This window comes from Scylla paramamosain, chromosome 41, assembly GCF_035594125.1.
Source record: "Scylla paramamosain isolate STU-SP2022 chromosome 41, ASM3559412v1, whole genome shotgun sequence".
NCBI lineage: Eukaryota > Metazoa > Arthropoda > Malacostraca > Decapoda > Portunidae > Scylla > Scylla paramamosain.
In genome coordinates, this window is record NC_087191.1 from 5,827,265 (window position 1) to 5,854,291 (window position 27,027).

General features: G+C 42.5%; 1 protein-coding gene across 4 annotated transcripts in view; it reads right to left on the reverse strand.

The window, feature by feature from the left end:
• LOC135092865 (antimicrobial protein 1) overlaps positions 1–27,027 on the reverse strand; it is a 70,856-nt gene that overhangs the window by 35,570 nt on the left and 8,259 nt on the right. The window contains exon 1 of one of the 4 annotated variants that reach the window (XM_063991613.1): positions 23,919–25,895. The exons of 1 other annotated variant lie outside the window; for it this stretch is intronic. The gene's annotated coding sequence lies outside the window, so the exon portion shown is untranslated. Of the gene's footprint in view, positions 1–14,006; positions 14,439–23,892; positions 25,896–27,027 lie in introns of those variants that run through there. 2 more of the 4 variants (XM_063991611.1, XM_063991614.1) reach the window with 2 other exon arrangements.

The window sequence follows — 27,027 nt, forward strand, 5'->3', positions numbered from 1 at the left end:
ACAATCATCTATTCAGGGGAATTTTTCTGTGATCTTATTGCTCTATACGGGATGTTTGCTAACTCTCCTGTATGCAGTTTATCCACGAAATATTTATACTTCACCTAATCCCTTCATCTCGGCCCCTTCCATCCTCTCCACTCCTTCATCCACTCGCTTCGACCTTACCTCTCCCATCTCAGCACGACCTGTCCCTCCAACATACTCACTCATATCTCCGCCTCTCTCCCTCCTCCGCCCCTTTCAGACACTTCTTCCCTCCTCTTGCCCTACACCCTCACACACTCTACACACCTCACCTCTCTCATCCTGCCTTACCTAACTCAACTCCGTCTGACCTCACCCTGCATCCGTTGCCAGTCAACTCCTTGGAGGTACCTTTTTAATTCCTCAAAATCTGCTCTCCTTGATTCAGGTATTTTACTAGTGTTTAGTGCTTCTTAAAGTTTCCTCTCATTTTAATTTGTACCTAATTTCCCAATGGTCACTGTTACCTAGCTGTCCTCCAATCTATCTGCGTGACTGCTTCCTCCCTGTTAGTAAGAATTTAATCTAGAATATTGTTCCCCCTTGTGGGTTCTACACCTACCTGTTTAAAAAAAAAATTATCCTGAATTATCTTAAGAAATTTCTCTGCCTCCCTCCTACACACCATCAGACTCCATCTTAACATTAAAATCTCCTACCACACATACCTCACTGTACCTTCCTGCTCTATTAACTTCCTGCCATAGTGAGATGTTAATTTCCTTTGTAATGGTCGGTGGCCTGTACACTATTCCCAGTACTACTGATTGTGATCCTTACTTAATATCTACCCATATCGACTCTGTTTTGCTATCTGTTTTAATTCTACTGTTAATACAACACTGTAATGTGTCCCTAACGTATAACGTAGGCCTCCTCCCGTCTATAAGGGATCAGGATGACAAACAATCCAGTCGTTTACTCGCTTTAATGCGGTTAATCAGTAGTGACAATTAATTTGACATCAGAACGAGGAGTACTGAAATACAATAAAACATTCGCATGCACTTAAGGTACATAAACATTTTGACATGTAGCAGTTACTTAGACAGCTAATTAACCACAATGTAACATTTACGACTATGAGGGTTGGCGTTTAAGGGTTTAGGGTTTATGGAGAAAACAGAGCGAGTCGCTACACCTCTCTCTCTGAAGACTGGGCACAATCTGTCCCATTCTGGACCAGATATGCAACCACGGATGACCCATTTTTCTACAGAGTCAGCAGAATCCCTGTGTCTTATCTACCCTACCTGCCATGTCATCAACTTTACCATGTAAACACAACCCTCACTACCTCTCTACAGCTAAGCTCTCCCCAGCTAATTCCTCTTAACTTCACTACTGCAATTAACTACTACAATGAATTCAGTTTCCTTAATTTCTATTCTTTCCTTAGTGTTACACATGCTTCATATTAGTCTCTCGCCACCAGCCTCACAAGACCTTGTGAGCGACACAACTGGCGACTACATCATCTTAATTTATAGATTAAATACTTTTCCTAACATATCTAACCAAGTTTCTGTGAAAACAATGATAAGTTTCTCTATACACGCTGTTCCTCTAAGAAAATCTATTTTATTCAAAATACTTCTACAATTTGTGTAGTAAACACTTAAGCTATTTCTTGCATTCTCTGAACTAGTTACCTTTCTAGATTTAACGAATTTATCCTTCATTTCGACCTCACAACTCTTTCTTCCCTCCTGATTAATGAAAAAAAAAAAAGCCCTGGAGTGCAGTTACCTCCCGCTCAAGTGTTCCGGCCAAAATCCGAACACCCTGTCGTGATAAATGCACTCCATCCCTGGCGTGCAAGGTGTCCCTACCATAAAAGAGGTCCCAGTCGTCGATGAACGTCCATCTCTTACAATGATTCGCATTCCTGCGATTCACTGTAGTAGCCCGGGATAGCCACTCAGCACCAACTCCCCTCCTCGGCTAGACACCACATACCACAGGCATCCCTCCCTTGTCCCTAATCCTATCCAAAGCCTTTCGAAACCTCCCGAACAGCTCCTCACTCCTGACCTTAACAAGGTCATTCCCTCCCGCTTTGAGAAAAACAATGGGCTTTTTCCTATAATTTTCCAAGCACGTGTCTAGCCTATCAGCTGCCTTCCCTATCCCAGCCCCCGGCAAACACACCCTCGACCTACGCTTCCTGTCTCTGGCATAAAGCGCACCGTCTAAGTGCCTAACCTGACTATCTCCAAGCACAAGCACTAATTGCGTCTGCCCCCTCCTCCTTGTCTCCTGCCACATCCACCTCCTCCTCCTTCAATCCCTTCAGCACACTGAAGGGATTATTTGTCTCCACGCAAGACGCCCTGAGGACCTTAAGCCTCTTGCCGCCTCTGCACTTAAACGATCCTCCCACAGGTGCTGAGATCCTCTCAGAGAACTCAACCTGCAGGTCTGAGATCCTCTCACGAAACTCAGCCTGCACCTCTGAGATCCTATGATGGAACTCAGCCTCCACCTCCGAGAACTTCGCAACGAAGGCCTCGAGAACAGGAGAACTAGCACAACCATACGACTGAGCAACACAAGGCGCCATGTCTACACTAGCCAGCTATAGCGTTAGGTCACTGCTCACTAAACACGTTCGCTAGGAACCCTGACATGAAACTGAGGAACCCTAACCTGAGACTGAAGTTAAGGAAGGTACCATCATAGATGAAGTTGTAAATAATATCATAGACATCAAGGAAGCAATTGAAAGTAGCTGTATAATAGAATTAAAAATTTGTATCAATAGAAAATTGGGGAGAAGGTTGCCCAACACCAGGTTTATTCAGTTTAACACAGTAACTTATGAGAATCAATTGTCATCTGATGGGGTACACTTTACAGAAGAGAAAGACCTAATCCATGACAAAATTGTTCCATACATCAGGGAACATCTTTTAGATAATGAACCAGAGTAAGGAGCATTAGTGGTGGTTATGTTATCCGACAATTTACTGTTTACCCCATCTCAGTAAGTTAAAAGGAATCGAATCCTTACTGGAAACTAACCTATCACTAAAGTCCATCTCTATCTAGACAACATGGATCCCATGGAGTCAGAATTTAAGGCAGAGAAAACCCATCAGCTGACAATGGAGGATTTACAAACTAAAAATAACTGCCTTTTGCGAGATAATTGCTCATCAGAATGACACAATTGAAAATTTGAATAGAAGGATGGCTTCACCACTCAAGGCTTCAGTCACTTGCCCTTCTGCCTAATTTTTAGTAAAACCTCAGGATATCCCATAACTGTCCTTACATGATTTAGAGGGTATGGAAGCAGGAGAAAAGTTACATATGTTCTTGGACAGGGTAGAATTCATTTAAACAGATGGTGAAGCTAGAGTGCAGACTGCCAAGACTAAATTTAGCTCTCAAATTGCTTTGTTAGAACAAAATTAACAACAAAAAAGTTTGTGTCAAACCTGGGATTCCCTTAAAACTTTTCTTCAAAATGAATTTACCACTGATATGAATTTTGACATGGCATGGCAGCAACTTGAAGAGCTGCAATATTACTTGGGAAATTTTCTTTACTCGTTTAATCACAAATTTTGATATCAACATGCGGTAATAGAAATCAATTTCCCTACAGAAAAATTTCCAAGTAGAGACCAAATAATAAAAAAGAAAGCTTTGTCGTGGATTGCCACCCGAGTCCCGAGAAAATCTGGAGGCCTTCTTAGAAGAGAGTTACCTTCTAACTAAATTTATAGATAGAATTGAACATAAGAGACAGTTCCTTTTAGTAAAGTCATATTCAGACGTGTATGCAGTAAACAAAAGGTAAAAAAAAAACAAAATTGAACAAGTGAAAACTGCCCGTGATCAGAATGCATTACTAATCCAAATTAAAGAATTGTCAAGGAAAATGTAAGGTCTGATGAAGGAAGGTAATGCACTTGCTGCTGTAACAGTAATCATGACACCCAGGAGTGCTGGTGGCCACCAAAGACCAGGTACCGTAGTTGACTAACGCGGAAATACCTACCCTATTATATCCATCATTGTAAACCAATGATTAGTGCGGGCTTTAGTAGACACCGGTAGTGGCTACACTATAATTCAGCAATCAGCAGCACGGAAACAAATCTGTGAGATTAATCAGAGACGTGCCACTACCCTCCTTAGAGGAGTAACAGGGACACTTTTAAGAATACTGGGTTCAATGTGGCTGAACATAAGAGTAGGGAGAAAAAAAAAAAAAAATATATATATATATATATATATATATATATATATATATATATATATATATATATATATATATATATATATATATATATATATATATATATATATATATATATATATATATATATATATATATATATATATATATATATATATATATATATATAAGGTACTGGATAGCTATCTGAATTCGGAGCAGCTGTTGGGTTGTGATGTTCTGGGAAAAGATAAACTGACTTGGGATCATAAGGAACAAACTCTAATATAGAGAAATGACTTCTATCTTACCAGTTTTGTCCAGAAAAGGGGACGAGTAGAAAGAGTCACTGTCATTTCTTACAAACCTAACACCTCAGCTCAGGGGTGACCAAAAAGTGAATCTGCCCTTTACCAATCAAAATTCATTCCAATCCATGTTAAGGAAAATCCAGGAACTAATGTAATTATCCATCCAGAAAAGAACACCAAGTGTACTCCATTTCCATTTTGTACCTCAGTAAATGAGCAACAACAAATGTACTTACCCAGTGGAAATCCATGTGAAGTTCACATTAAAATTTTTCTAGGAACTTATTTAGGGTCTTAAGAAGTGTAGATGAGGCAAAGGTATTTCCAACTAATGCCATACAAAACGATTTAATGCCATACATGCACCAAACCGAAACTAAGGCCAGTAGAGAGGAAAGACTAAGACAGTTACTAACAGCCATTCAGTGGAAACACCTAACCAAAACCCAAAGGAGAATCTCAGCTCAATTGTTCTGAAATATAATAAATAATTCATTCTTGACTCAAATAAAATTGGAACTTTTCACCTACCACCTGCAAAAATTAATATTTCCAACCCAACACCAGTAAGAGAACTCAGGTATAGATACCCGGTAGCTGCGAAAGAGATCATAGCGGACATACTGAGAGAAATGGAAGAGAAACAGATAACAGAAACATCAATAGCAGCATGGCTTAGTTCCATAGTTTTAGTCAATAAACCTGATGGAAACAAAAGGATGTTGCTGAATTATAGGGCAGTAAATCAGCATTCAGCGGCCGATATTTATCCCCATATCATGGCTGGAAGAATTATTGGAAACAGCGGCGAGTCATAAGTATTACGCCACTCGAGATTTAAAAGAAGCATATTTTCAGGTAACCTTACATGAGGACAGTCGTGACGTCACCACCTTCAGTGGCGTCTCCTTGTATAGATTTAGGAGACTCCCTTTTGGACTTTCTTGGCCCCACTAGTAAGAGGTTGGGTCAGAAATTACCTTGGTGACGTCATTGTGTAGGTCCATGATTTTAACACTCTAACCACCAGATAAGATAAACTATTTCAAAAATTAACTGAGAATGGAGCAAAATTAAACCTTTCTAAGTATACATTTGGACAAGCTGAGGTAAAATTCGCAGGTGACATTGTTTCAGAAAACGGCTGTCGTCCAGACTGCAAATGTAGAGGCAGTAGTGAGGATGAAACCTCCCACTAAAGTAAAGGAAGTACGACGTTTCATTGGCATGTGCGGGTTTTATAGGAAACTTTCAAAATATCGCTAAGGTTGCTGTCCCATTCACTAGCTTGACCAAATCAAATGGGCAATTTAAGTGGACCTAAGAATGCCAACAGTTTTTTTAAATCATTAAAACAAAATTAGCAAAGGGCCCTGTGTTGGTAAGAGCAAATTTCTCGAAAAAGGTCATAATCATCACTGATGCAAGCAATACTCATGTTGGGGGAATACTTAACCAAATTCAAGATGATGGTAATATTTCAGACATCGGGTATTTTTCCAGGAAACTTAAAGCTGCAGAAAACAGATACTTGACCTGGACAACATTCTCCCAATTTACAAAGTATGAGGATTATGTGAGAAAACAAAATGATGGCAGTGTAAATTTCAACCTTGTAGTTCCAAGATGCTTTAAGAAGGAGGTCCTTACATTTGCACATGTTAAATCAGGTAGGGTCGGCCCCTACCGAGTGATGGAAGTGTTGAGAGAAGAAGGCGCTTATTTCCTTATAAACTTGTTTAATGGGCAGACTCTCTAGCGCCCTGCAGATAAAGTAAAACCTTACTGGGGGAGGGGTGAGTGGGTGATGGAACCTCAGGAAATTAGAGTACTAGAGACTCAGCAGGATTAAGTCCCTGCCAGAATGAGGAGACCTCCCATAAGGTACATAGAAGGGTGCCATATTACTCGTAGTTTTAAGGTGTAAGAGTAGGTAGTGGTGGTTGTTATGTTGGGTGCCTCTCAGCAGACCCAGAGTCTGAAAGAAAGAAAGAGAAAAAGGGCTGAAAAGAAGGAAAAAGAAATTCTCGTACTACGATTACAAAACAAAAGGATCCTCCTATGGAGAAAAGTTCAGAGACCTTGTCTTCTGTTTTATGGTTAAGTTTTAGACCCCCAACCATACATATCCCCGAAAACACACCGTCTTGACCTCACACGGGAAGGACGTGTGACCTCAGACGCTCTAGAGCAGCCTCGGCCAGCATGTTGGCCTTCCCCGCCCGCTATTGATAGTGACCTCAGTTTTTTTTTTTTTTTTTTGTCTGTTTTCAACTTTTAGTTTTTAGTTTTAGGCTCGCCCTGGTTGTTGTAGTTGTGAACACATTTAGCGAATGCGTATCGATACATAAAGAATAATGAGTGCTTCAGTGCAAACGTACGAACGGAACTACCTCCTGCGTCGTAGGCGAGCGAGGATCCGGTTACCCGCCGCCCAACGTGATACAGTGCCTTAAGACCTTGAAACTATTTCGGAACCGCGGATCGAGAGGAGGTAAAAATGTGGTGCGTCCCATCAAGGTAGTGACCTCCAGTGCCAGAGAAAACCGCAGGGTGGAGAAGAGGGAATACAAACACTTTGAAGTGCCGCGTGTGTTGTATAGTCTTTCCTCTCTCCTCTTATTTTTTATTTATTTATTTTTTTTTTTTATGTAGGAAGGACACTGGCCAAGGGCAACAAAAATCTAATAAAAAAATGTCCACTGAAATGCCAGTCCCATAAAAGGGTCAAAGCAGTGGTCAAAAATTGATGAATTTAGTTAGTCTTGAAACCTCCCTCTTGAAGGAATTCAAGTCATAGGAAGGTGGAAATACAGAAGCAGGCAGGGAGTTCCAGAGTTTACCAGAGAAAACGATGAATGATTGAGAATACTGGTTAACTCTTGCGTTAGAGAGGTGGACAGAATAGGGGTGAGAGAAAGAAGAAAGTCTTGTGCAGCGAGGCCGTGGAAGGAGGGGAGGCATGCAGTTAGCAAGATCAGAAGAGCAGTTAGCATGTAAATAGCGGTAGAAGACAGCTAGATATGCAACATTGCGGCGGTGAGAGAGAGGTTGAAGACAGTCAGTTAGAGGAGAGGAGTTGATGAGACGAAAAGCTTATGATTCCACCCTGTCTAGAAGAGCAGTATGAGTGGAACCCCTCCAGACATGTGAAGCATACTCCATACATGGACGGATAAGGCCCTTGTACAGAGTTAGCAGCTGGGGGGGGTGAGAAAAACTGGCGGAGACGTCTCAGAACACCTAAATTCATAGAAGCTGTTATAACTAGAGATGAGATGTGAAGTTTCCAGTTCAGATTATAAGTAAAGGACAGACTGAGGATGTTTAGTGTAGAAGAGGGGGACAGTTGAGTGTCATTGAAGAAGAGGGGATAGTTGTCTGGAAGGTTGTGTCGAGTTGATAGATGGAGGAATTGAGTTTTTGAGGTATTGAACAATACCAAGTTTGCTCTGACCCAATCAGAAATTTTAGAAAGATCAGAAGTCAGGCGTTCTGTGGCTTCCCTGCGTGACAAGTTTACCTCTTGAAGGGTTGGACGTCTATGAAAAGACGTGGAAAAGTGCAGGGTGGTATCATCAGCGTAGGAGTGGATAGGACAAGAAGTTTGTTTTAGAAGATCATTAATGAATAATAAGAAGAGAGTGGGTGACAGGACAGTACCCTGAGGAACACCACTGTTAATAGATTTAGGAGAAGAACAGTGACCGTCTACCACAGCAGCAATAGAACGGTCAGAAAGGAAACTTGAGATGAAGTTACAGAGAAGGATAGAAACCGTAGCAGGGTAGTTTGGAAATCAAAGCTTTGTGCCAGACTCTATCAAAAGCTTTTGATATGTCCAAGGCAACAGCAAAAGTTTCACCAAAATCTCTAAAAGAGGATGACCAAGACTCAGTAAGGAAAGCCAGAAGATCACCAGTAGAGCGGCCTTGACGGAACCCATACTGGCGATCAGATAGAAGGTTGTGAAAAAAAAGTGATAGATGTTCAGGAATCATCCTGTTGAGGATAGATTCAAAAACTTTAGATAGGCAGGAAATTAAAGGAATAGGACGGTAGTTTGAAGGATTAGAACGGTCACCCTTTTTAGGAACAGGTTGAATGTAGGCAAACTTCCAGCAAGAAGGAAAGGTAGATGTTGACAGACAGAGCTGAAAGAGTTTGACTAGGCACGGTGCAAGCACGGAGGCACAGTTTCGGAGAACAATAGGAGGGACCCCATCAGGTCCATAAGCCTTCCGAGGGTTTAGGCCAGCGAGGGCATGGAAAACATCATTGCGAAGAATTTTAATAGATGGCATGAAGTAGTCAGAGGGTGGAGGAGAGGGAGGAACAAGCCCAGAATCGTCCAAGGTAGAGTTTTTAGCAAAGGTTTAAGCAGAGTTCAGCTTTAGAAATAGATGTGATAGCAGTGGTGCCATCTGGTTGAAATAGAGAAGGGAAAGAAGAAGAAGCAAAGTTATTGGAGATATTTTTGGATAGATGCCAGAAATCATGAGGGGAGTTAGATCTTGAAAGGTTTTGACATTTTCTGTTTATGAAGGAGTTTTTGGCTAGTTGGAGAACAGATTTGGCATGGTTCCGGGCAGAAATATAAAGTGCATGAGATTCTGGTGATAGAAGGCTTAAGTACCTTTTGTGGGCCACCTCTCTATCATGTATAGCACGAGAACAAGCTGTGTTAAACCAAGGTTTAGAAGGTTTAGGACGACAAAAAGAGTGAGGAATGTATGCCTCCATGCCAGACACTATCACCTCTGTTATGCGCTCAGCACACAGAGACGGGTGTCTGGCACGGAAGCAGTAGTCATTCCAAGGAAAATCAGCAAAATACCTCCTCAGGTCCCCCCAACTAGCAGAGGCAAAACGCCAGAGGCAAATTCGCTTAGGGGGATCCTGAGGAGGGATTGGAGTGATAGGACAAGATAAAGATATGAGATTGTGATCGGAGGAGCCCAACGGAGAAGAAAGGGTGACAGCATAAGCAGAAGGATTAGAGGTCAGTAAAAGGTCAAGAATGTTGGGCGTATCTCCAAGACGATCAGGAATACGAGTAGGGTGTTGCACCAATTGCTCTAGGTCATGGAGGATAGCAAAGTTGTAGTCTAGTTCACCAGGATGGTCAGTGAAGGGAGAGGAAAACCAAAGCTGGTGGTGGACATTGAAGTCTCCAAGAATGGAGATCTCTGCAAAAGGGAAGAGGGTTAGAATGTGCTCCACTTTGGAAGTTAAGTAGTCAAAGAATTTCTTATAGTCAGAGGAGTTAGGTGAGAGGTATACAGCACAGATAAATTTAGTATGAGAATGACTCTGTACTCGTAGCCAGATGGTGGAAAACTCGGAAGATTCAAAAGCGTGGGCACGAGAGCAAGTTAAGTCATTGGATCGAAAATGAGGATAGAGAAAGTAGGAGGGAACAGAAAAGGAGCTACTGTTAGTTGCCTCAGACACCTGAGTTTCAGTGAGGAAAAGAAGATGAGGTTTAGAAGAGGAGAGGTGGTGTTCTACAGATTGAAAATTAGATCTTAGACCGCAAATGTTGCAGAAGTTAATGAAGAAAAGTTGAGGGGGTGTCAAGACACTTAGGATCGTTGACAGAAAGGCAGTCCGACCTGGGGACATTTATGGTCCCCTCCCCAGATGGGGACTCCGAGGCTGGTGTAGGAGTCGCCATTATGATTTTAAAATTTTTGAGTGAAGGGTGTGTGTGTTATTAGGTGCTTGTAGTCTTGTGTGGAGGAAGAGAGTTGTCTTTAGAGGGCAGGCTGTGACTGCCCCTTTGTGTTGTGAGATACAAAGGGAAATGATCAGTGAGGTCACAGCTGGGTTTAATGATAAGTTCACAGCACCCCCTGAAGAATGCTTTAGACCTCACTGGGAGTAATTATCGTTTCGGCAGGTGTCCACTGCCTCCTCCTAGTAAATTTAATGCGACGTCTCTGGCCAACTAGATGGACGAGTTGATTGTGACGGTGAGTTCTACTTGTGCGGACATTGTAGTGGTTACTGAGGCGTGGCAGATTGTTCCTGAGGTGTGCATGATGCAGGACTACCAGCTCTACCATCACCTCAGGACAAGACGCAGGGAGGGGGGGAGTGGCCGTTTTCTGCCGCTCTGCCCTCAGCCCCTCACACCTCCCTGTCGATATTCCTGCCGGAGTAGAGGCCCTGTGGGTGAGAGTTACGCCTCCCTGCCATCCCAGTAACACAGCCTTCATCATCGTGCGCGTAGTGTACCACCCCCCACCGAGCCACCACAGCACAGTTACTCACCACTCACATCATTGACACTGCTGATGCCCTGAGGGTGAGGTATCCTGCCGCCAATCTGGTCATCTGTGGGGACTTTAACAGATTAGATATCAGCGATATCCTACACCAGCTACACCTCGCCCAAGTCGTGGACTTTCCCACCCACCAGCAAGCCATTCTCGACCTTATATTGACAGACCTGGGCCAGCAGTACTCGCCCTCCAAGCCGCTGCCTCCCATGGGATGGAGCATAAACCTCTCCATACTGTGGACACCCACACCCACCACCTCGACACCCCGGTCAGCTGTCACCAGGATCCACCGCCCCATGCCTGACTCAGCCATGAGGGAGTTTGGGCAGTGGTTGACACAACACCCGTGGAACGAGGTGCTGGATGTGCAGGACGTCCACTTAAAATGGCACAATTACGTCGCCACCACCACAGAAGCCTTCCACCGCTACTTCCCAGCCAAGAGCGTCACAGTGCACCTGTCTGATGTCCTCTGGATGACGGCCCATATTAAAAGACTCACGTCAGCGGACCTGAGCGTTCCACTCCTGCCCGGTCCTATATAGGAAACTAAGAAACAGAGTGATCAGGGAGATTAAGGCTGCCGAGGCAAGCTATTACCCGGACAAGATACACCACCTCAAGCTGGCCAACAATAGACAGTAGTACGCTAAGATCAAAGCGTTGTGTGGCCTACAAAAGCACATTTCATCTCTTCCTTGCACCTCTCACCTTCCTGCTAATCTCGCGGCTCAGGCGATGAACGATCACTTTGCCGCTATCTGTCAGACCTTTCCTCCCCTCCACACCACTCCCCTTCCTGCCTATCTTCCCGCTCCCTCCCCTCCCCCCATTGTCCAGGCGATGGATGTTTTTAAGAGAATACTTAAATTCAAATCAAGATCCACCACTCGCACTGACCTTCCTATAAAAAATTTACAAGGAGTTTGCTATAGAGCTAGCAACACCGTTATGCTCCATAATAAACACCTCTCTCTCCCAACACTCTTGCCCTGCAGACTGGAAAACATCTTACGTCACCCCCATTCCCAAACATCCAGTCCACAGGCACTCAATGACCTCAGGCCAGTCTCTATCACCCCCATCCCTAGCGTTATTTGTGAATATTTTGTGTATGACTGGGTCTACACCAAATTTTGTAATACCGTGGATGTCAGACGGTTTGGAAATATTACAGCCACTTCCACCTCCCATTACCTGACCAGCTTCCTTGAATTCATCTACAGCCACCTGGATAAGCGAAACACCTCTATAGCTGAAGTTAAGCTGACAGGTCTATAATTAGACGCTAAAATTTTATCTTCTTTCGTAAAGATGGGTACTACATTAGCCTGCCTCCATATTACTGGTACCTCACCCGACTCCAGTGATTTCCTAAAGATAGAAACTAACGCCTCACTAATAATCTGTTTGCATTCCTTAAGTACTCTGGGATATTTTTCATCTGGTCCTAGTGTCTTTAACTTTTTTTTGTCTATCTATCTCCTGTTCCACTATCTCCCTAGTTATGGAAATATCTGTCAGCTTCTCATTCTCATCTGCTCTAAACACCTATTCACTATCTGGCATATCGTGCATGTTTTCCTGGGTGAAGACAATTAGAAAATACTCATTCAGAAGTTTACTAATCTCCTCCCCAGAACTAACCAGCTCCCTATCTGCTGCCTTTAATGGACCTATAGTATCCTTATTCTTCGTCCTGTATGCCTGATAAAATCCTTTGGGGTCTGTCTTTGGCTGGCTGGCTACCTTTATTTCATAATTGCCCTTGGCTTTCCTCGTTAACTTCCTGACTGTTCTAACTAATTCATTATATTGTGACCTTAAAACTTCTTCACCTGCCCTTAATCTAATATATATACTTCTCTTACGCCCTATATAATGCTTTAACCTAGCAGCCGTCCATTTAGGGTCATTTTTCTGTCACCTTATTGCCAGTTACCTTATTGTCAGTTGCTAACTGACCTCTATGAACTTTACGAAATATTTATACAATTCATCTACGTTTACCTCACCTAATCCCTTCATCTCGGCCCCTATCATCCTCTCCACTCCCTCATCCACTCGCCTCAACCTCACCTCTCTCATTTCAGCATGAACTGACATTCCAACATACTCGCACCTATCTCCCCCTTCCTCTTTCCTCCGCCCCTTCCGGACACATCTTCCCTCCTCTTGTCCTACACCCTCACGCCTCACATCACCTCTCTCATCCTGCCTTATCTCTCTGAACTCCGTCCCTGACCTGACCTCACCCTGCATCCGTTGCCAGTCCACTCCTTAGAGGTACCTTTTTAATTCCTCAAAATCTGCTCTCTTAAAGTCAGGTATTTTACTAGTATTTTTGCTTCTAAAAGTTTCTTTCCATTCTAAATTGTACCTAATTTCCCTATGGTCACTGTTACCTAGCTGTCCTCCAACCTCTACTTGCGTGACTGCTTCCTTCCTGTTACTAAGAATTAAATCTAGAATATTATTCGCCTCGTGGGTTCTACGACCCACGAGGCGAATAATTATCCTGAATTACCTTAAGCAATTCCTCTGCTTCCTTGTTACCCACCATAAGACTCCAGTCGATTGAATACTCCAGTCAGACTCCAGTCGATTATACTCTAAACCAGAAAATTCACATTTCATCACTACCTAAAACAGCCTCTATGAAGTCAGGTGTTCTGATTCGTATCCGCCACTTTTTCTCACCCCTGCTTCAACTGCTAACTCCGTACTTTATCTGTCCATGAATGGAGTATGTTTCACATATATGGGAGATTCCACTCATACTGCTCTTTTAGACAGGATAGAATCAAAAGCTTTCCGTCTTATCCATTCCTCTCCTCTTCCTATCTCCTACCGTTATCTTCACGCTAACTATTCATCAGATCTTGTTAACTGCATGCCTCTCCTGCTCCCGTGGCCTCGCTTTTCTTCTTTCTCTCAATTCAATTTTGTCCACCTCTCTAATACAAGAGTTAACCAGTATTCTCAGTTATTCATCTCTCTCTCTCTCTCTCTCTCTCTCTCTCTCTCTCTCTCTCTCTCTCTCTCTCTCTCTCTCTCTCTCTCTCTCTCTCTCTCTCTCTCTCTCTCTCTCTCTCTCTCTCTATATATATATATATATATATATATATATATATATATATATATATATATATATATATATATATATATATATATATATTATCTGAAACTGACCTGACCTCGTGACCTGAAGATCAATGCGGGCAGGGGGATTCGGGTCCCCTCGGGAAGAGGATTTGTTTGTGTGCTGACAATGCAATACGCCATCAAGTGCATTATGTACTTTCAAGTATAAGTAGTCTGATAACTGAACCTAATTGTCTAAGCAGATTTCCATCTCCAGACATGATAAGATTACACACGTGAACAGTTATCGTTTTTTTTGTGTTTTGTTGGAAATTATATTATTTTATTACGTTGTGCTTATTGTTTTCGAACAACTAGCCAGATATCTGGAGAAACATTATTTTAGAATAAGGCGCAACACAAGAAGCGTTAGATCAAGCAGTTCGCAATTTTAACACCGGATGAATGTGTGTGTGTGTGTGTGTGTGTGTGTGTGTGTGTGTGTGTGTGTGTGTGTGTGTGTGTGTGTGTGTGTTACTAAGTCCAAGCAGGGCAGAAGGCATGGAGTGGATTTGAGGTGAGGTAAAGGGATAAATTAGATAGATAAATTGGTTGTAGCCAGGTAGTGATGTCCTGTAAACTCACACTCATGAAAAACTAAGTTTCATATATTTTAGTAATGTTTACATCAATTTACCCAATGTATGTTTCTCTCTGACACTAATATTTGTACTCAGTTAAATGAGCTTTTATTGCTTGAAAAATGTGATGTAGCTTAATGCCATGCATTTACATTTTTTTACAACGAAGTGTTTCAAGAAGAAGGCCTCAAGACACACTCTGATTTTTTATAATTCATTCTGGCCTCGCTCTGGGGACTGACACTAAAGTAATCATAGAAGGGTATGTAGGGATGAAATTTGGCTGGAGGTGTGTTCTGAAATAAATTTTCCGAGTGTGCAAAGTGGCCTGTGACTCAGACATCCTGAGGCCTTTATGGTCTCAGGCCTATCAAGCCTCATGTTCACCTGACTAGAGACACTGGTCACCTTCCGCCTTAGTACCAAATTACTGTGAACCGAATAGGAAGAAGATTAAGTAGAACAAAACGGGCTGAGTTAAGATTTACGAGTTTTGGAAATGGAAAAAAGTATGAAGAATATAATTATGCCCTTGTCCCAGGAAATCACTTCCATTATGCAGTCTGCATGAAGAGATCGATCACCAGTAAATGAGAAATGTTTCTTGTTTGATTGACTACCGCTGCTACCACTGTTCTGGAGTTGATGATGATGCTTGCCACTGCTGGATCAGATGAGGATCTTGGTAGAGTGGACGACCAGTAGCGAGCTTCGTAGTCTTGTAGCATGGAGGACCGGTAGTGAGCTTGGTAGTGTTGTAGCGTGGAGGACCGTGGGTAATACGTTGATATAGTTCATGTGTGCAAATAAAAGACACATATGATGAAAGTTCTTCTTGATTTGATAATAGATAGAATGTACACCCTTGATATGAGACGAAATTATAACGTGACGATTGATTGTCCTCTCTCTCTGAAGTGATATATAATGATGACTAGGCAGCATCTCTCAAGACTGATTGTGACTGAGCAGAATTGAGTGAGAGACCAAGAATGACTCTTCGTGACTGACTCTCAGGCGAGGACTGACTGACTGACTATATTATTTATGTGAGCTAAGTGGATCCCGTTGTAGGTTTTGTGGTGTAGAAATGACAAATGAAATACCAAAGTGAATTCTGGTGAAGGAAGCGATGGGATATGTCATTATTTTGGCCAATGACCAGCAAGAAGGCTGCAGAGCAAAGGCAGGTGTTTTCCCTAAGGACTGGAAGAGGGTGTGAAATTCCCTTGTGAGTAGAAAGGTTAAAAATATAATAGAATGACTGGCCATGGCCACATGTTGGATGAATATATGAACACGTCGAACCTAACCTAGTCAATATATATATATATATATATATATATATATATATATATATATATATATATATATATATATATATATATATATATATATATATATATATATATATATATATATATATATATATATATATACGAGGTGTGTCATTAAAGTATATATATATATATATATATATATATATATATATATATATATATATATATATATATATATATATATATATATATATATATATATATATATATATATATATATATATATATATATATATATATATATATATATATATATATATATATATATATATATATATATATTCTTACAACCACAATTCCTAGCCCCTTCACCAAGCTGCAGCACCTGGACTAGGTTCACTGAGACACCTCTTATGTGGACTCAGTGCAGGGCTCACAGATGGGTGTACAGGGTCCCTTGTGACTCCTGCACTCTATTCATGACAGTTGTAACTCCAGGTCACATTAACTGGAGTTTGCCAGACTGTTTTACAGACAAGGAATATACTCCAAACAACACTTAACACCCACAGCTCCAAAAGATTCGACAACCACGTCTAGGAAAAACAGTTAACATACCATAACACGTATATGGTCAAGGTATAATACCCCGATGGGCTTTCGCCCACCGTGACTGTCCTCCTACTGCCCAACAGAGTGTTCTAGCCTCAAGCCGTGTAGTATCGTTTACTGGGCGACAGGACTTGTCAGGACATGATGACGGAGTAAAGTTTACTAAGTGGCTAATTACATAGGTCCTCTGCTTTTGAGCTGCATCAGCCTGCAGTAGCATTTAAGGCAAACAGGTTCACTAAGAAGAGACACCAGAAACTACAGCAAAAAGAATGCCCACAAACACCGGGGAGGGTCAGTCACCGCTCACTGCGCCAGCTCGACGTGTATTGTCACACAGGCAAGGAGTCACTTTCCTAGGTATAGTGTGTAATTCACAACTACCCTTACTGACAGACTACTATGGAAAATCCTAGTCTATATAAGTAGGCCTGGGCATATGGCCAGCAATGACTCTCTTATCCCCTTAAGGGAACTAACCCGACTAACCAGTATCCCGCCTTAGTCTCCCTTGAATATTAGAGCATGTCTCACTACGTCTGCTCCTTCTAACTGCTGAGTAATGACTGAAAAACTGCGCACCCACACCCGCTTCCCACGCGGTCTTTATGTGAATAAAACATTTTAACAAAAAAAACTCTGCTGACTGAACAAAGGAGACTAGATGAATACTAATAGTTTCTTTGTCAAGGGCAACTCTTCTAATAAATATTGCGTGAAAGTCAAATTAAATGGATAAAGGGAAGCAAGGAAATTTAAATGAGGAACATGAGTTCCTCATTTACTACAAGCACCTAATAACACACAAACCCTTCACTCAAAAAAAATTTTAAATCATCATGCCGACTCCTACACCAACCTTGGAGTCCCCATCTGTAGAGGGGACCATAAATGCCCCCAGGTCGGACTACCTTTCTGTCGACGACCCTAAGTGTCTTGACATCCCCCTCAACTTTTTCTTCATTAACTTGTGCAACATTCGCGGTGTAAGATCTAATTTTCAATCTGTAGAACACCACCTCTCCTCTTCTAAACCTCATCTTCTTTTCCTCACTGAAACTCAGGTGTCTGAGGCAACTGACAGTAGCCCCTTTTCTGTTCCCTCCTACTTTCTCTATCCTCATTTTTTATTCAAAGCTGGATGCTGCGTTTTATGTGCGCAATGACTTAACCTGCTCTCGTGCTCACGCTCTTGAATCTCCCGAGTTTTCCACCATCTGGCTACGACTACAGAATCACTCTCATACTAAATTTATCTGTGCTGTATACCTCTCACCTAACTCCTCTGATTATAAGAAATTCTTTGAAAACTTAACTTCCAAAGTGGAGCACATTCTGACCCTCTTCCCTTTTGCAGAGATCTCCATTCTTGGAGACTTCAATGTTCACCACCAGCTTTGGCTTTCCTCTCCTTTCACTGACCATCCTGGTGAACTAGCCTACAACTTTGCTATCCTCCATGACCTAGAGCAATTGGTGCAACACCCTACTCGTATTCCTGACCGTCTTGGAGATACGCCCAACATTCTTGACCTTTTCCTGACTTCTAATCTTTCTGCTTATGCTATCACCCTTTCTTCTCCGTTGGGCTCCTCCGATCACATTCTCATATCTTTATCTTGTCCTATCACTCCAATCCCTCCTCAGGACCCCCCTAAGCGAAGGTGCCTCTGGCGTTTTGCCTCTGCTAGTTGGAGGGACCTGAGGAGGTATTTTGCTGATTTTCCTTGGAATGACTACTGCTTCCGTGTCAGAGACCCGTCTTTGTGTGCTGAGCGCATAACAGAGGTGATAGTGTCTGGCATGGAGGCGTACATTCATCACTCTTTTTCTCGTCCTAAACCTTCTAAACCTTGGTTTAACACAGCTTGTTCTCGTGCTATACATGATAGAGAGGTGGCCCACAAAAGGTACTTAAGCCTTCCATCACCAGAATCTCATGCACTTTATATTTCTGCCCGGAACCATGCCAACCATCTCCAACTAGACAAAAACTCCTTCGTTAACAAAAAATGTCCAAACCTTTCCGTCAAGGCCGTTCTACTGGTGATCTTCTGGCTTTCCTTACTGAATCTTGATCATCCTCTTTTAGAGATTTTGGTGAAACTTTTGCTGTTGCCTTGGACATATCAAAAGCTTTTGATAGAGTCTGGCACAAAGCTTTGATTTCCAAATTACCCTGCTACGGATTCTATCCTTCTCTCTGTAACTTCATCTCAAGTTTCCTTTCTGACCGTTCTATTGCTGCTGTGGTAGACGGTCACTGTTCTTCTCCTAAATCTATTAACAGTGGTGTTCCTCAGGGTTCTCTCCTGTTACCCACTCTCTTCTTATTATTCATTAATGATCTTCTAAACCAAACTTCTTGTCCTATCCACTCCTACGCTGATGATACCACCCTGCACTTTTCCACGTCTTTTCATAGACGTCCAACCCTTCAGGAGGTAAACATATCACGCAGGGAAGCCACAGAACGCTTGACTTCTAGTCTTTCTGAAATATCTGATTGGGCAGAGCAATCTTGGTATTGTCCAGTGCCTCAAAAACTCAATTCCTCCATCTTTCAACTCGACACAACCTTCCAGACAACTATCCCCTCTTCTTCAATGACACTCAGCTGTCCCCCTCTTCTACACTGAACATCCTCGGTCTGTCCTTTACTTATAATCTGAACTGGAAAATTCACATCTCATCTCTAGCTAAAACAGCTTCTATGAAGTTAGGCATTCTGAGACGTTTCCGCCAGTTTTTCTCACCCCTCTCAGCTGCTAACTCTGTACAAGGGCCTTATCCGTCCATGTATGGAGTATGCTTCACATGCCTGTGGGGGGGTTCCACTCATACTGCTCTTCTAGACAGGGTGGAATCGAAAGCTTTTCGTCTCATCAACCTTTAACTCTCCTTTAACTGACTGTCTTCAGCCTCTCTCTCACCGCCGCAATGTTGCATATCTAGCTGTCTTCTACAGCTATTTTCATGGTAACTGCTCTTCTGATCTTGCTAACTGAATGCCTACCCTCCTTCCGCGGCCTCGCTGCACAAGACTTTCTTCTTTCTCTACCCCTATTCTGTCCAACTCTCAAACGCAACAGTTAACCAGTATTCTCAATCATTCATCCCTTTCTCTGGTAAACTCTGGAACTCCCTGCCTGCTTCTGTATTTCCACCTTCCTATGACATGAATTCCTTCAAGAGGGACGTTTCAAGACACTTATTCATCAATTTTTGACCACTGGTTTGACCCTTTTGTGGGACTGGCATTTCAGTGGGCATATTTTTTTTTATTGGATTTTTGTTGCCCTTGGCCAGTGTCCTTCCTACATAAAAAAAAAAATTTCTCTCTCTCTCTCTCTCTCTCTCTCTCTCTCTCTCTCTCTCTCTCTCTCTCTCTCTCTCTCTCTCTCTCTCTCTCTTTCTCTCTCTCTCTCTCTCATGCTCTGTCTCCCCTATTATTCTTTTCTTATGCGTACATACTTTCTTAATTTTATGTTGCTTTATCCCGCTGTACATTACAATATATATATATATATATATATATATATATATATATATATATATATATATATATATATATATATATATATATATATATATATATATATATATATATATATATATATATATATATATATATATATTGACTTTTGAATATCATTTGGCAGATACCCAACTTCCTAACGGTTCGGACTATACGACCTTTTTTGTAAGCATGTGCTGAAAGGCTAAATCACAACTAACACATTCAAGAAAAGGACGCAATGACGGTTGACGAATGGAAACACCAGCCAGGCATGAACTTTAATGGTGCTAGTGGTTGTTCACTGCAGGCAGAGGAGCAGGAACAAGCAGGAAGAGCTTAGGCGTCCTCATGAAGTATGATGAGTAGTAAAGGTCGCAACATGAAGCCATTCCATCCTAAACCCTTTCACTGCTAATTGACACTTCATTCCTTAATCGCAAAGTACCTATAAATGTTATACTAGCTAGAAAATTTCATTTCTTTAAGTATCCTGTTTTTTTTCCTAGAATGCTGGTAAGGATTTTGTACAGGTTTTTTGCGACTCAATCTTAGTCCTGTGAATAGTTGTATATCGTAGTGAAAGAGTTAAGAAGTCAACGTACAAACACGTGACGAAGTTAGGGGAAAAGGGGTTTGTTTAGTGACATTGATGAAAGGTTTCTACGCAGAGGAGCTGGAAAACAAACATTTAGTGAACTGCAGCTGGAGAGCATGAGCGAGAAACACGTGCACAGAGGCAAAAGGCGTCTTAGTTTTATGAGTTTGCTTCATATAAGATGTAACGAACAAATAAGTATTTCAGCCATTATTTTGGTCTGAAAAAATCAATTGCAACTAGTCTCCTACAACGATTAAATCTGTGAAGTCACAACTTCGCAAACCTGTACTAGGTAAATCTGCTTTTTCTAGTACTTTGTAGAAGTGTCCAGGATACAGACAAACTCGTTGTAAATGCAGCTACAGTTATATCAATATAAATAAAACTGTACAGTTTAAGTAAAATTAGTCGCCAGGAGCCGCACGTCCAACTCTGAGGCTGGCTGAACGAAGACTACCCATGCTGGGATGATTGCTGAGTCTGCTGGCTCAGGTCAGGACAGGAGCTGGCGTCCGGAGACAAAGGGATGAGGGGTGACCTCACTCCCACGTTGTGATGGCTGAGGTGGCCAGAGGCTGGGTCAGGTCCCAAGGAAAGGGTACGGAGAAGCAGGGAGAAGCGGGAGAAGCATCCCACTACAATGCTTGGCCACTCTTCTCGCGGTGTCCTCGCAACGATTAAAGCATCTGTGTAAGACACGTGATGTATGCACTTTAGCCAATCGCAAGTCTAAATAAAATCTTCAAGTGTGGTGGATCGCGGCAAATTATGCACTGGAAGCTACGAGCAAGAAAGACCACACGGACAGGAAACACCAAAACTTGCAGGTGCAAAGACTGATAGCATGAAATCCAAAGTCTTGGAATGACGGGATCAGCAACAAAGCAGTCAAGTTGCGTCGGTGACGGCTTAAAAAGTCAAGGGATGAAGCAGGGATGGCGTCGGTGATGGCTTGAAGTCGTACGGGAACAGGCTGGCTGGACAGGCTTGTCATAAAAAAAGCTTGAAAGAGGCCCTGAAAGCAGCTTGAAGAAAGTACCGTAGACGTGTACTAGCGTAGCAGTTTGCTTCGGTGACGACTTAGCAGGTAACCCGGAGGCGATGAAGGTAGCTGAAGCAGCTGGTGATGAGCAGGGTGCGTGGGCATGGAGGACTAGTAGCGTCGACTCCAATCCACCTCTGCCATTATTTTTATGCACTAGGTAAATCTGCTTCCTCTAGTACCTTGTAGAGGCGGCCAGGATAGAGATAAACTCATTGTAAAAGCAGCTGCAGATATATTAATATAAATGATATTTTACAATATAAATAAAGTGAGTCGCCAGGAGCTGCACATCCAACCTAGAAGCTGGTTGAACGAGGACTACTCATGTTGGGGTGGTTGCTGGGCCTACTGGCTCAGGTCAGGACAGGGGATCATGTCCGGAGACAAGTTGATGAGGACTGAGCTCTCCCACTTGGTGATGGCTGATGGGGCCAGAGGCTGGGTCAGGTCCCAAGGGAAGGACGCGGAAAATGGAAAGCAGGGGGGGGCGAAGCATCCCACCACAAACCATGTGCTATGGAGGACACAGCTAAGGCAAAATGACACACAAGTATGGTTTATAATATTCTGTGTGCTACCTCCCACTAGAGACAAAACCATCCACAATTATAGAATATTATATCCTCCTGCAAGTGAATAGTCTGCTTGCAGTCTTCTAGGGGTCTATAAGCAGCTACACACATGCAGAGTTATAAGAATCATCTGGCTTCAGAGCTTCCAGCAGCAGCTCTGAAAAAACAGCTGCATTTAACAGCGCAAAAACAATGATTACACAAGTACATCACAACAGACAAAGCTTAAGGTCAGAAAAAAAATAATCCAGGCTCCCAGTAGAAAACAGTCACTATGACGCATGGACGGAGAGGGTAAAAATCGTAGTCTACCACGAATTAAACTGGCACGAATACTCACTCAAGCCTGTGACCGATGTTTATCCTATCTAGCAAAAGGCAGGGGCATACTGCCGCTAACACTTATTCAGTTACAACTAATAATGACCCTCTAATACATTTCCCGTGCTTGTCACTCAGGCAATTTATGTGCAGTCTTCCCTACAACTACTCGACTGGCTCCTGGAACAACGGAAGACACAGGTCTCACCAGAGAGCTCCTCGACGAGGCGGTTAAGTCAGATGACAAGGAGGAGGGGATGGAACATTGGTTAGACATGGAGTTGAAAGCCATCCTGCACTGCACCTCCACCCATATACAAGTTCACTATGTAGTTAATGTTGCAAAAATTATTGTGGGCTAACTACAGGGGCTGGGTGGGTTCTGATCACTCTATATAAGAGGTCAACTCTTCTGTTATACAATATTTTGGACTCAACATGAGAGGACAAAAGGAAGTAAGAAACTTTAATAAGGGAATAAATCTAGGTGAGTGGGCATTTAAGATAAACTGGGTGAGGGCGGGCAAGCACTTATCGCGCCTCAGGAATATTCTTTCTTTCTCCTTTTCCCCACATCTTCTTTGTCTTATTTCTCTGTTCTTTATTCTTCTTCTCACAATCTTTATATCTCACTCTGCATAACAATATATATATATATATATATATATATATATATATATATATATATATATATATATATATATATATATATATATATATATATATATATATATATATATATATATATATATATATATATATATATATATATATATATATATATATATATATATATATATATATAATCACTTCATGTTGTAAGTCATTGGTCAGTTTAAGGTCACTTTGTGATTGGCTCAGATACTCTTTCTCTTTCTCTAGATTCTTTCACATAAATATAGAGCCGAGGTAAAGTCAGAGTCAGTTCAGTTCAGAGAGTGAGAGAGAGTCGAAGCATTCCGTCACGTCCATCTTTATCTGTGTCTGTCGATATCATTACTGTCATGGATCGGGGTCCCTTTACATTTTAACACCTGCCGATCACATGCGACTCCTGGTTGAGTCTCCAGGTAGACTAGGGTAGGACACTCAAAAGAAAGCACAGTCACAAATCTTCGACTTATATTTACACAGTAACTACAACAAAGGCCTGGCTAGCTATGGCTACACTCAGTGGCGTGTGGGCGGCACACAGAAAGAAATACCTATTCCTCCGGAAGTGAGGCCAATGCCCGGTCCTTTTACGTTGTGAGAGCACAGCCTTACGTTAAGTTACTGGATCACGAAGCCGGCACTATGCCGGCACTATGCACTGTATCACTCTGCCGCACAAGGAGCGACGACCACGTGGTCGCTGGGTGACTGGATATGCGCTCGAGAACAGGCCTTACCACAAATAACTCACCTAAGGCGTTCCACTGGTGTACTCACTCCTTCAGTCTGCTTCGATGAAAGCCAGCTTCGTCGGTCAGGGCTTTGGCTTACCGCTGCACCACGCTGTCCTATCTGCAGGCTGGTTCGGGAGGAGTCGAGGAGGGCACGTCTTTGGCGCTGGGTGACCCGGCCGGGAGTGAGACCTGGCAAGGTCGTGACCCGCTCACCTGGGCCCGCGCGCATTGATACAGGCTCCGCCCACCTGCCCGCATGGCAAATGGTTCTCTCCTATGATAGGGCGGTAATTTATTTCCCTCTCAAAATCTAGTGTTCCTGTGCTCTCACAATTACGTATACATATTCTGTTATTCATCATTAAATCAGGAAATTGACTTTGTCTGTTGTGTTACCTTTACTCGCACATAAACTACATAATCTAACAAATACCCACGAAATTCCATGCTACCAATATATTATCAACGGAGAATCAACAAGCCACCATAATCTATGTTGCTACCATCACCACCATCCAAAAAGTCTATCAGCCATTGAACAGGCGGCAGTGACTATCCATCTGAATCAGTGGTAGCAGCAGGTAGCAGAAATAACATCCAGAACATTTGGTGAGTAGCAGATCGCCCATCTAGAACAAGTGGTGGGCAGAGAAATTCATGCAGAACAAGTGGCGCAGTGTTTCATGCGATCGAGGAACACACAGATCCATTGACTTTCGTAATATGTACACGCTGAGACGCGTATATAGCGCCTCCATTGCACGCAAGTTGCAAGGCGTCATCTTAATAACGAAGGAAAAATTTGGGTTTCACAACGGACGTTCATAAGGTGGTGTTGAATAACCTTCAAGTGACTAGCCGCCTTCTGATTCTGCCTGTCATTCACCACACTCAAATCCTAGGTCAGCTAACCTCACCAGACGCCGCTCAGCTCCAGTCATCTCTGCTATCCACCCGGGCCGCCACTCTGACCCAGCCACCTCACTCTCCCGGCGTGCCTCATGCCGAGTCTTCGCTCGCCCCACGTCTCCGTTCCTGTCCATTACGCCGTTCCTGCTCTCCGCCGCTTCTTACCAGGCCCGGCGCTTGTCAATCGCGCCCGCTCCTGCTTCATCTGAGCAGGAGCTGAACATCATCTCCCGGCGGCCACACTTTTCGCTTCACCCACTTCGCTTCGCCAGGTCTCCTCCTATCTGCGCCACCCCTGCTTTCTCCAAGGTGTGGGTGTACCTTGGCTCTTTCCCCGAGCCATCTCCCACCCGTTACCCTCTCCCATCCGGTGGTACTCTTTGCCGCTCCTTATGCCACACACACCTCATCACTCTGCTCTCCGCCTGTGGCGGCCTCAGCTGGTCATCTTGCCGGACGGCCACTTGCAGCCTTTGCCTCATCTGCCTCGTCTTCCCAGGCCGCCGTGCACCTCACCGTCGTCTCATCGCCGCGCTCCCCACCAAGTGGTAGCCGCTCTCACCGCCGCTTCATCTGCGCTGATGCCCCTCCTTCTCGGGCTGCCTCAAGGTCATCTCTCCCGGTCTCCATCTGAGTCCCCCCAGCCGTCTCCAGTCATCGGGTTGTCTCCGCCATTCAATCCAATTTTCATTCGTTTTCTTGTCTTCTCCACTCCTCCTTCTTCTGGTGATAAGTTCTGTCTGCCTGTCTGACTGTCTCTGCCTGCCTGTCTGCCTGTCTCTGTCTGTCTGTCTATCAGTATATATATTATTTTCTTCTGTCCTGCATTATCATTTACTGTTAATTCTGTGTTACTCTGTGTCTTTTATCATATTTGTGAGTGTTATGATATATTTCCCTAACTTACGTTTTGTTGTGTTTTATTCAGTTTTAACTTGTGTTGGTTTATTCACTAATTCGTTTGTGCGGTTCACGACTCCTTATGAGGATAAGGTCACAGTCTGCACTGCCATCTTCATCACTATCTAACACAATGCCTGCTGACAACACAACACCATCTCACATCACATTCATCCATGAGTCTCACCAACTTCCTAACTTTTCTGGAGCTGACACAGAAACAGTTAATCAATCTATTCAGTGGATAGGGGAGCAATGTACCAGACGTTCCACCACTATTGATAAAGAGAAGATATCCATTTTAAAATCTTGTATCAGTTATGAGCTCTCGAATCTGGTTAGTCTTTGGGTTAAGTCAGATAAATTCGCTTTTCTCACTGCCTTTGATGTCTTCACCGCTCAACTCAGAAATCATTTCCAGAATCATTCATATCTTGAAGCCACAGTTTCTTTCCTCAAACTTTCAAAATCTTTCACTCAACACGTTCGATCACACGGTAATCCTTATAATGCAGAAAAAAATCACTTCATCCCTGAGCTCTGAATTGATCTCTCAACTCCAAGATTAAAAATAAAATTGGTTTACTGGTGACTTCTCTAAGAAGGAAGTAAAACGACTCGTAGCCTTTCACTTGTTCACCACCTTCTTTGATGGTTCTAATTTAAGGTCGCAAGTGACATAGAATTCAGCAAATCAGACTATATATGACGCGCTGAATGCCACAAGGGGTCAAGTGCCGAAAGTAAACAAACGAGTAAATCGCACTTAAAAGTAAGCACACTGCGTGCGTCGGTCGTTCATCGTCGCTTTATTTGATCTGTCTAGTGTATCCTAGACAGAGTATATGCAATTATTAGTAATACTTCGTTATAGACTATATTTTATTGGCTTTCACGTGATATACATGTGATATCTTTATGCTGAGTAATGAAAGAGTTATAAAATGCGGTGTAGGCGATGCCAGACGTACGATGTCTTCCACTATTCCTTTTTCGTCTCTCTCTCTCTCTCTCTCTCTCTCTCTCTCTCTCTCTCTCTCTCTCTCTCTCTCTCTCTCTCTCTCTCTCTCTCTCTCTCTCTCTTAGTTTTTAAGAATGCTCAGGGTTTTACAGTTACCACTTTTTTTATTAATTTTATTTTTATAACGATAATAATAATAATGATAATAATAATAATAATAATGATAATAATAATATTATTAATAATAATAATAATGATAATAATAATAATAATAATAATAATAATAATAATAATAATAATTATTATTATTATTATTATTATTATCATTATTATTATTATTATTATCATTATCATTATTATTAGTAGTATTAGTATCATTTCA